This window comes from Bombus impatiens, unplaced genomic scaffold, assembly GCF_000188095.3.
Source record: "Bombus impatiens unplaced genomic scaffold, BIMP_2.2 scf_1528, whole genome shotgun sequence".
NCBI classification, from domain to species: domain Eukaryota; kingdom Metazoa; phylum Arthropoda; class Insecta; order Hymenoptera; family Apidae; genus Bombus; species Bombus impatiens.
Window position 1 is genome coordinate 450,493 of NT_177947.1, and position 12,301 is coordinate 462,793.

General features: G+C 35.0%; 1 protein-coding gene across 8 annotated transcripts in view; it reads right to left on the reverse strand.

Annotated features, from left to right (window-relative positions):
• The window catches only part of LOC100747068, a 203,890-nt gene that overhangs the window by 132,362 nt on the left and 59,227 nt on the right, over positions 1-12,301 (reverse strand). The window contains exon 1 of one of the 8 annotated variants that reach the window (XM_033324159.1): positions 1,393-4,409. The exons of the other annotated variants lie outside the window; for them this stretch is intronic. The gene's annotated coding sequence lies outside the window, so the exon portion shown is untranslated. Of the gene's footprint in view, positions 1-1,392; positions 4,410-12,301 lie in introns of those variants that run through there. 8 annotated transcript variants of the gene reach the window in all.

Below are 12,301 nucleotides of genomic sequence, written 5' to 3' on the forward strand. Positions count from 1 at the left end.
CTACTGAATCAACTCCCAGACACTCTATCGTTTACCCTAATACATTGAAATGTAATACTCGCGGGATCGATCAACGCATGTATAATACTGTATATACATACGTCGATGATCGTGGGACCTCGAGAACATGCAGACATCCGGATAGAACGAGCTCGATCGACTGTTATCGAGACACTGCACTCCTCCGGCAGCATGGAGAACGAAACAAAGCAACGCTTCGTGCAACCATAAATTCCAGTTAACCAGACTCTCTGGCCTGTTCCGTTGTGAGATCAAGTGCAAGAAAGGGAAACATCGATGCCCCTCGAAGACACCTAGTTCTCCCCTACATCGGTCGCAAAGGATCGACCTTGCGCTCCTCCTTCATAGAGATCAAACACCGACATCAAAGAGCGACTCGTGATCGCGAAAGCTGACCATTCTCAAAGGAAAAGGCAGACCGTTCAGCCCTTGCGCTCGACGAATAAATCAAAATTCACTCGCCATGAGGACTTGGTACGTGGAGGACTTTCTTACAGTTTAAACACGGATTGACATCTCCGCTCGCGATACGACGCTCGGTTAGGTACAGCATTATTTAACTCCTTCAAGTAGATGAAACTCTTTTAAGCAAAAGCCAAGGAACGTTTTATCTTAATGGCATTAAAGAGAGCTGATAATTCTAGCTTTTTTTTATGATTTGTATGTTGCGTCTTTATCAATTAACCCAGCTGTTGTTCCCGAATTTTTTATATTTCGATTTTGTTTCAGTTTCAATCGAAAGAGAAAATAATATTTTAAGCAGGAATTCATATCAACAATGATTCTTTTATGTTTTCTTCAAATATAAATTTTTTAGCAAATTCAAATTCGATTGAAAATGGCCCGAAATGATCCTGGGGACGCGGAAGAGATATAATCATGAAATAGAAATGAGAAAAGAATTGCATTGCAGATCTTGGGGGAGTTAAGAGTTCCCGATTATTTAGACTGTTTGCGCATTATTCATTGATTTTCCTTGTCCTTACTGAAACTTCAAAATATTGAAGAAATTGATGCGTCTTGAACATCATCACCTGGAAATGTCATGTTTCTTGTAGAAGATCATCAACTTTAACAGTACGTTTAAAATTTTAAATATATCTAATATTCCTATTTAATAGCTTTAATCGTAAACATGGAATTGCACGCAATTGAGTGATCAGAGTTTGTAATAACGAACGAATGTAAAAAACTTGAACAGTGATAAAATCTACACGCAACTAATTTTCCACACTTTCTCTTGAACAACTTTAAAATAAAAACCCGTGAGTGCGGCTAAGAGCTGTTTGTAATAACGAACGAGTGTACAAGCCTGAATAATTCAAAATCTACACACAACTAATTTTTGACGTTTTCTTTCAAACAACCAACCTGTGAGAGCGGTTGAGCTACCGCTCGATCGTCACCAATCTTCGTCGACGGCTCCGTGGTTCTCGCCAATGATTAGCAAGTAACAAAATCTAGGATCGAGCACTGTATTATCTGTACGAAACACCGGCTCGTGATCCTGTCACAGGCCAAAGTCCTGTCCTCGCATTAATGTCAAGAGGTTGAATCTTCAACGCGGATAATTCTCGTGGGACTCTGATGACGACGTTTGGTCGCCTCGTGGAGAACATGATCCAGCCGCGGATAGAAATTCCCGTTGGGATGGTAGTGATTTGAATTCATCGTGCGTCTAACGCGGGATGTGCGACGCCAAACGATAATTCGTGCATAGATTGCGTTTCAGAGTTTCAAGATTCTATCGTTGAATCTCTCTTATGTCGACTAACGTCTTTTAAAACAGTGTAAGTACCCGTTTCTCTGGAGTTTCATTTATTTGTCGACTCGCTTCAAAAAATTTGTTATGTCTCCTTTGCTGTGATAAAGATATTTGGATATTCATTTGCTCCAAATTTTAACATTGCTCAACCAATTTTGCCTTATTGGTCGCATTTGGAAATTCAGCATCCTATTAAAAATTTTCATTTCATAGTTTCAATCGATCAGACAACTCGGGTCTCTTAGACGATCCTGACATATCTACGAAACAACAAAACATTCACTGACGCAAAGAAATATATAATGAACGTTCCTGTTTCTCGAATCTTGTCCAGGGAGTAATAAAAAGACTTTGGACCGCTGGTTCACTTTATCAGTTCCTTCTTATCGTCCAATCTGGCATTCAATAGCGACAAAGATACTCTTTGATACAGTTTCGAGGTGTGACAAGGATTTTAAATTTCTAGTTAGTTAGTTGAGCAATAAGAATCTCGATCGAGCAAGTTGATTCGTGGGATCCAATTATCGTGACCTCGCGATAATTTCCTTCTTTCGATCAAGCCTTCGAGTTGCTGCAGACGTTTCTAGACCTTTCGCGAGCGTGTCTTTAAGCGATTGCTCTTCCGACCGATCGACCGATACAGCTTATTATAGTTTTGTTCGTTAAGCCCAATCGTCTTTGCAATTATTTTCTTCGAACTTCTTTCACGCTCGCTGGAACGAACAATTTGTTAGAAGAAACGTCGAACAGTCATTACGACGTGCTTCGAGTGACTCGGTTAAGTGACTCTTAGTATTTCCGGCTGTTCTCAGATACATCAGAGGTATTCGTGTTGAAGCTAGCAGAAGCGAATGGAATTAACGGGTACAAAGACCGACTAAATCCTGCGAGTCCTTTCGTATTGTTTCTCCGCGTATGTGGATGCTGTTGCCAAATGGAGCAACTGTAAACGCTTCTATTAAATTTCATGTAGCGTCCCGCGTTGCTTCGCATATGAAGGTCGGTGATAATTCGTTTAACACCATTTTCGCTCCTGATGTAACGTATGCTTTTGAATTATTTTTCCGTATTCGTGGTTGATGGGTTCAATGGGAAAAGGTGTACTATTCACGTTTTAATTATTCCTTTAAATTCCCATGCGTGTAATGCAGGTTTCGTTACAAAATTAATAATTCGTATGCTAAATTTCTCAATTTTTCAAGCTTTATGTAAATTTTCCTTATAGGAGCTTGTCCGATTTTCTCATTTAAAAGTTTTGTTATTATATATCTCAATTCTCATATCAGTCATTGTTTTCATATGAACGTTGATTTTAACGATAGGTATTTACTAAGAACTGTATTATTTCCATTAGAAGGATAGATGCAGATATTTAATGAGAGATACTGTTTCCCTTTAGAAATACGTGTTTCTTTAAAATTAATATATATCTACTTTCAATAGAAACTTAACGAATACCGTGAAACTGAGCGGAACTCCAATGTTTGCGTACAGTTCCACGAATCTTTCGACAATCACTTTTGTTTCTCTTCAAGCGCACGACTTTCGTACTCCACGACTTGCATATTTCGCTATGGAATTCAGTTCCACTTGAAATCTCGCGTTAATATTGCAAAATATATTCAAAAGTTTCCACATAATTTTTCGTAGAATTAATCCACGATTATTTAGTTTCGAGTCGTTATAAAATTTCCCGGGGAGAATTATTACAGAAATATTAAACTTCTATATACGATCCTCGAAAAGTTTGCACACAATATTTAACGCAGTATACACGTCATTGTATAGATATTTTCCAAAGTTCGATACTCATTTAGAACTCCGAACGAACTCTATCAACACTGTTACACTTTTTCACTGATTCCTCCTTCGAAACTCTCGTTTCATACACAAAGGACCGCTATCAAAAGCACCTGATCTGCAGGTCACGGGTCGAAACACTTCCTTCGCCTTTTCAGCCTCGAGAGAACTTCACCACCGAACTATACCACTATTCTCTGGAAATCAGTCACGTGTCTTGGCTCCCAATTACCGTCCTCTTGAACCCTGCCATAGAATTCCGCCTTTCAAAGTGTGCTCGTAGAATTCCATCCTCATCCCGTTGAGATGCACGTAAGCCAGGAGAGATTCCTCTTGATTGGAAAATGTAAACGCCCCCTCAGACCACACTCGCAACACCAAAGAACTTGACTGACTAAACACAATGCTTGTAAACAAGCTCTCTGATACAAACTACCCTTACAAAACGGAGACACGGATTGAGAACGAAGAAGATGACAAAATCGATTAGAGGTCATTGATCGCTCGTCTTTTTTCAATTTCGACCACTTTTTTTACGCGAATGAATTCTATTTACGATAGCACGATACGCGGCATCGAAATTAAACTAGCGATACAGGACAGTATTGCAACACGATCGTAAAAGCACGATTTGCAGGCTAAGTCACGTGGAGGACAGACTAGTTGGTCCCAATGTTCGAAACGCATCGATTGTCCGCGACGTCGTCGACGGTAACGGCGGCAGGACGGCTGTAAGTGGAGGCAAGAAGTCGTTGTAGGCGACGCCAGCACTTTTGGACCACGCAGACACGACGGCGAAGGCCAGACTGCACCACCCTGCCGCTCTCTCGGAATCGATACGTCAATCGTCCCTCCGGTCGGGACGAGAAAAGCACCGACACACAGGGCAAAGAGATGAAGGGAGACACGGGGACGAGATGAGTACAGACAGAGGGTAGAAGAAAGAAGAAGAGGGGACAAAGCTCGTGATACACATTAAAGCTCGGCCATTCGCCATTCCCGTTGCCACGGTCCGGTTTTAACCGCGGGAATTCATTGTCAGTCGCGGATAATTTCTAGAGATCTATCTAATTCGGAAATTAGAAATCATCGCGTTCTTTCGTTTCAGTTTTCGTTTTTTATCTTTCTTTGGTTATAACGTAGCTCTGCTAGTTGTGAATGGACGTATCGTCTTCTATCTTTTTCTTTAGTTCGATACTCCTCTTTGCTTTAACTTGAGTGAAGTTGGTGATTGATTGGTCTGTTTGTGAAAGATCTTGAAATTGGTGTATCTCGGTGGCTGTACGCTTGAGGTATTTAATCTAACGTTCCTTTTTGCTTCAGCTGGAAAGAAATGGCTTTTTCCTATGTTCTCCGTGATAGATTTTAAATTTCGTTGTATTTTGACGACTGGAATGATCTTGCTGTTTGTTCTTGCGCTTGGATGAAGTAACATTTAATGGGTTTCTTTATAACGTATTTTAAAATTGCTGTATATTGGTTGTTGTTTAGCTTTCTTTTTTGATACGCCGCTTCTTTTTGTTTTAATTCGAAAAGGATAATTTTTATTTATCTTCCTCGTGACAAATTATACATTTGTTGTACCTTGACAATACAATAGTTCGAAGTCATAAGATTCTGCCTGGCTCACAAAGAATCTCCTGAAAGTCACAGTCCGAGTAATCCAAAATTGTATGACCGTCCACAGTCCACTTTGAGAATCCTAGAAATCAAACTTCAAAGCTGTCGCATCACAGAATCTGTGACATCATTCTAAGATCTGTAGACCGTGATGGTTTCCACGAAACTTCAAAATTCTGATTTGTCTCCCATTCAAAATACGTGTTCTATTTTAAAATAAAAAGTACCAGGAAGTAAGCCGAAAACAACTTCAAAATGTTACAAAGATTTAATAGAATAAAGCGGTATTAATTTTTAACTGAAGAGAACAAAGAATATCTATATTCTTGCTCTATCTAATCTTACGTGTCTAAACAATTCTTTGTCAGTATTCTCAACTTAGACAGTCCCTGATGTCTCACTTGATTTCTATTCTGTACCCTTTATTCGAAACCTGAGAAAGTCCAGTGATTCTCTGGTCTCTGTGATGGTATATGTCTACTTGTTCAACTCTGCACTTGTCTCTGTCAGTTTCATGGAGTACCATTTCAAAGTTCTAAAGTGTTCCGAAATCTATTAAAGCCAATTTGGATCACGTGTTAATTATTGATCAATAAATAAACGTAGGAATGAGAGTTACAGATAAGTTGAAGTATCCAAATACTTAAGAACGGTAGTATATATCTAATTATAATTTTGTCTAATTACAGACTATAATTAGATTCTAATCTGTATTTATAGAGAAAGTATAATAATAAAATAATAAATATATTTATATTTATATTATCAATTTTATTCCTAAATACAAATTATAATTACATTTTAGTCTGTAATGTATTATTATATTATATTATAGTATAATCTAATTACAGTCTGTACTATAATAAAAATCTCTACATAAAGTTTATCGTTATTATTATTATTCAAAAGTTCCATACATTACTTATTTCGAGTAAAATTTTAATGTTGCATCTCGTGGATAATTACTGAATCCACGATATTCATTATTTGCCACCAAAATTTAACTGGCTGGCCTAAGTCGATGATGCGATAAAAAGACCAACATGGAAAGTAGTGAAGAGGAAAAGGACCCTAGTCACACAGCAGCGTTCATTAAAACTTTAGCTTCGAAGCTTTGGGACGCAATAGAAGGCAAACAAAAGCAAGTTTCGACAACGAATACACGAGCGGTTGCAATTGCCACGGTAATTAAAACGAGGAGGAACATGGTTGTCACTGCGCGATTCTTTGCTCTCTGTTAATTGGTTCAAAAAACCGATTTTGTGTTTCGTATTATTCGGAAGATCCTTTTAGCAGGATATAAATTGATTTTAAATAATAACATCTTGACATTACCTTTGAGATTTACTTTTATACGTAATACTCTTCTTACTCTTCTTTGATTTCTTTTAATACTTAATTCGTATTCAAATGATGTTATTACGTCTTCGCGTTTTATCTTCTACTTTTATCTTTTTTTTCCTTTTTCCTAAAACGTTCATTGCTTCGTGCCTGTATCGTTATGGAATCATTGTTAATTTATAATCATTATTCGTAATTAATCTGTACATTTTGGTCAAATTCAAGTACTGTTACTACTAATCGATCAAAATGTCCGAATAACTACGAATGTATTTGTCGATTGAAAAGAAATACAATATAAATCTTACTATTAAAATTTCTCTCAAAGTTTAGTATGCTGCTGATAAATTTTCTCTTTTCCTTGCTAAAAATATATGCATTAAGTAAATAGAATTATTGCTTGAACATTTCTTGCACTAATAAAGAAGGAAAGAAATGTAGTTTTCAGAATTTTGCTATTAACTTTTCTTTCAAAGTGCATTTACAGTGATAATTTCACATTCTTTATCGCTAATGAATTGCTAATAAATACATTAAATATCATTTTGTGAAACAGTACAGCAACAGTGAATATGTTATAGCATATAATTTAACAGTACTTGTTTTAAGCGTATTATCCATGAAAGAAGATTTCGAGTGCGTATACATATGAGCACGATAGAGATAATTTCTAAATAAAGGCCGAAGCAAAAAGGTATTACATACATATATTTCAGAAGGCTTAATCTCGTCGCGTCTTTATTGGTACAAAACACGGCCACGTATTGTCTGGTGTTTACGATCACGGTTGGCGGAGCTGGAACAAGAGCAACTCTAAGACGATCTCGTATAAATATCCCATTTTTAATAGAAAGAGGGTTAGTCGAAGCAGAAAATCGATAATGCGTGTACCACGTATTGTGCGTGGAAACCGTTCGATTCACCTGTGTTTCTCAAAACGAACGCGTTGGAACGAGCGAAGAAATCTTGTCATCGATTTTGGTTAAGCAAAAACATATCCATTTCCTTTCCCGATAATGGGACTTTGTTACCAAGAGAAAGAAAACACGTAAAAGTGCAGTGCTCGTACCATACGTGAACAGAAAGAAATGGGTTAAAAAAAGGTAGCGATGTACGAGACATGAACAATAATCAGGAAATGAAAGTCAAAAAGTCAGATGAGCGTACTGGAAGAAATATGAAAAAGAAAAAGATATAACTAACAAAAAATATCGATTAATGAACTAGATATTAATAAATGGAGATAAAACGTTCTGTAAAACGAATTTGGTGTATGGGATATTTTATGTTTTTCTTTATTAATCATTTTATCTACTGGAAAAAATTTAATTTGTTCTGATAAAATGATATAACAGAACAATGGAGTACTACGTAAAAGTTTAAAATCTTAAAATTTGGAAGTTTTAAAAAAAAGAAATGAACAAATATTGGAAACACGTAAGGAAGAGGCGTAATAGACTTAAACAGTTTTCTTTTAATCATACAAGCATGCGGTTCTGGACAGGACTGTTAATGGAAGAGAGTCGATAAAAAAGCCACTTAATTTCCCGTGTCTCTTCCGAACGTACATACACTCTCATCCATAATTACTACATTTAAAATAAGGATAAATTAATATTATAATTACAGAGCCATTAGGTACAGCTAATAAATTAGAATTGGGTACAGCTAAGTAGATCTATTATTAATGATTTTAAGAAAAGAAAAATTTCCTATATTTATTTGAAACAATAATAATAATCGATACAAAGCATATGATATTTAAAATCAAACTCATCACATTCTTTGCCTTAAGCTTTTCCTTAATTATATAAACTCCCTGAATTTTTATAAAATTACCATTTGCATACGCATTAATAACTATTTTGTTGGAAATTTACAAGCGATCGGTGACTTATGAACTGGAACGTACATACGTACATATGTGCCTTTCAAACGGATGAACGCGTCCCCACTTTGCACGCACCACTGTCATCGATGATCTCGATGACTATTTCAAAGACACTCGACGCATAAACCCGCGCGTGTATGTGCACGCATACCTGTGGCTCCTTATTGAACCATGCATCGATTAAGCCCGCCCTGTGCGGAAGCACCAACTATTTCCGATAATTTTGATCATACGGAAACGAACATTCTCTTCGTTTCAGCTTTTCCGCTGAAAACAGCATTAATTAGATGGGGTAATTGCGGATGACCGACTCTCGCGGAAGTGACTAAGTACTTTGCGGGATTGAGCGAAAAACGAGATTCGAGAATATTAAAACTAATTTATTTGGCAGAGGAAGAGAAAATACGTATAACGGGTATAAAGTGATGTTTTTTTATAAAAGTAGGAAGTACCTATAGATTGATGTTTGAGATTTTGTTGAAATAAGTCGAGAAATAAGAAGAAAAGTAATAGTTACGCGTGCGTAATTGCAAACAACTATATTTCTAAAAATGAAAGATTTATTTTCGTAAATTAAAATAAGAAGTCGAGAGTCATTGAAGCGATATCAACAGAATGCGATAATAACGATATTAACTGGAATGTTTTAATAAACTATAATGGGATACTATAGACATTTGAAATAAAATCGATAGAGAATGATCGATCTTGAGAGTTGGAAATTCATCCTAAGAAATATTTAGGTTTATCGGTGTATATAATTTATTATTTGCATATGTAATTTATATTTTTACTTTATTGGGGTATATATAATTTAACATTTGGATTTTTCATAAGCGAATTTGATATTCATTCAGTAGAATGAAAAAAAGTATATATATAACAAAGTAATGAAAATACTTGTTATAAAGTTCTACTGTTAATAGCTAAGATGTTAAGGAACATGTAAGAAATTGAAAGAGAGGAAAATACACGTTTTTCATGTAAAGAAGGAAGACATGTGGAAAAGCATGAAATATTCCAATGTCGCCTCCATGCGAAGGAGGTGATATAGAAATATAGAGACACGCAGAAAAATGATACGGTTTACACTCAAAGAAATATGAAGTATGGAAAGCTGCAGAAAACTGGTTGACAGTAGAAAAATATGTAAGAAACTGAAATATCTCGAATGGTTTCAGACATTTCTATACTCTTCGCGAAACATAAAATTCGTCTTACTCGGATTTTTCAAAAATATCTAGGGAAACAAATCTTTAGCATTGCACGTCTTAATATTTCTGCAACAATACGATAACATTCTCTTCAAAATTTTAATTATTTCTTGTAAACTCATAATCCCAAAAATCATAAACTCTACTTAACAATAATTAATTTCATGTAGAATCAAAACGATAATATTTAAGATGCTTGTGAACGTAGTTTCAAATTTCATTAATTTTACAATTAATGTTATAAAATAGAGTATGTTCAGCGTTTGCACTTTTATTAATCATTAGAATAATTAGAATATTCTATTCCCCAATTGTCACAAATTTACGCTTAGAAATTTCAAACTTCGTTATACATCACAACTTACTTTTAATTTAACGTTAAATTCCCAGACCACCAATTTTTCGCAATTGAACTACGGTATTTTATGCATTATATATAATTCAATAATTCTGAACCTAATTAGTCACCGCGAAAATGCCAAACAAAAACGAACATGAAAGAAGATCATCAATATTTTAAGCTTCCATCGAAGGAAGTTTAACAGACTTATACTTGACTGTAATTACTTTTCAATTACAACAGAAATTCATGGAATATTCGACCTTTGGGCTACGTTCTAATTATTATACGAGCCAGTAGCCCATTAATAGGTTCGTTAAAATTGCAAAAGAGCAATGTCTTGACACGCGACTTCTACACAAAGATACGCGTTCGGATAATAGCCGAGCAAGGGTGGAAGAAATTCCACTTCGGAAATTACCACGTCTCGTAAGACGTTCCCGATATCTCTGATAATTATCGAACCTCTAGAGACGGTAGCGACAACGTCTATCGCAAGAGATCGCGCGAACACAATGCGAAGAAAGACCCGACATGCGATACCTACCCCTTCTTAGGTTCGTAAGGTACACGCTCAAAGAATATAACGAGAATGGATCGAGAAGTTTCCTATTGAGATTCACGGAGAAGGTACTTCTGCTCGTTCCAGAAAAGTATGAATCCATTCAATGACGGTATCGTTTGCAAACCCCACGATTTCACTTTGATCACGAAACACACAAAGCGTACCCAGTATAAAGAAATTATGCGATGTGGTTTGACAGCGAATATTTATGTACGTTAAAATAAAAATATATAAGGAATATATGATAGTTATGCATGTAAAATATGCAAATGTGCAGAAAAGGTATATAAAATACGCCAATCATATGTTTAATGTCAATCATACGTCAATCATAAGTTTTGGTTAAAATTTGGAGTGTTTAATTAAATAATGTAACTTCGCTAAACTGAGGGCTTTGCGTTGATCACAGAACGCTGACTGTAAAGAAATTCAGAAATGTGGTTTATGTATGTTTGAGAATTTTAATTATTTAAGATTTTATTTAATGTAGTCTGCAAATATTTATGTACATTAAAATAAAAATATGCAAAAAGTGGATAAGCAAGAAACATATACTACTTATATATGTAAAATATGCAAATGTACACGAGAAGTATACAGTATAGAAGTATGCCGGCGAATAACATACACGTGCGGGCATAAGGGGATTCTTTACGAAAAAGTAAGAAGAAAATGTAGAATAAAACTTTTTCCTTTTATGTTTCGTTTTCAAGAAAATCGAGTTTAATACTTTTATAGTTGAATTTGGCTAATTACCAATTAGCTATGTGTAAACAATCAATAGAAGATTATTCTATATGCGAAAATCAGTAACAAACGTCGAATAAAACTTTTCCGTTATTTTATAAGCATTATATGAAAAGGTTTTATTCTATATGTATTTTCATCTTATCTTATCATAAGAAATCATCTCATGTTCCGCTTATTACATATTATTCACCGCATCCTGTATGATATGCGTCAAACATACGATTGGTGTTGATTTTGGCCGAAATTTATAGTATCTAATTTTAGGAAAATGGTAATAACGTTTAACTTTACTTTAAACTAACTTTAGAATTTCGCTTGAACCGCAAAACACTGAGCATAAAGAAGTTAAGAATGTACATTACGCGTATTTGAGAATTTCTACCATTTACGGTTTTGTTTAAATTTATGTGATATTGGCAGATCGCGAATATTTCAAAGGTTTAAAATAAAAATATGCAAAAGGCATATAATACTTATGCACGTAGTATGAAAATGAATAATATATAAAATACATCAGCCATATGTTTGGTATAAATTTAGAACGTTTAATTTTGCAAAAATAGTGATAATGTAACGTTTCTTTTGTTTCTTTCTAAATTTATCCTTTTTATTTATTAAAAATGTTATTAACTGTTATTAAGTTTTCGAATGACTAAATCATTCCTATAGGATATCATAGCGCATTTTCTTACTCAAAGCAATCTTTGAACCTCTGCCTTTAAAAATTCTTTTTACTTTTTATATAAAATTATTAAAAGCCATTCCTATTACTACCGAATAATATCGTACGATTTGAAAAAATATATTCACGAATTCTAAGCAAATGTCACACTTTCCCTTTGACATTAAGCTCGGTATAATTCGTACAAGCTCGAACAGCTTCTCTCTTAATTTTCTTTCTTAATATTTTGCTCCTTGTCTATCGGTTTTATCGTTCCTCATTTCCGAAACTCACAAATATACTTAATATCAATGATTTTGCAATAAGAAAAAC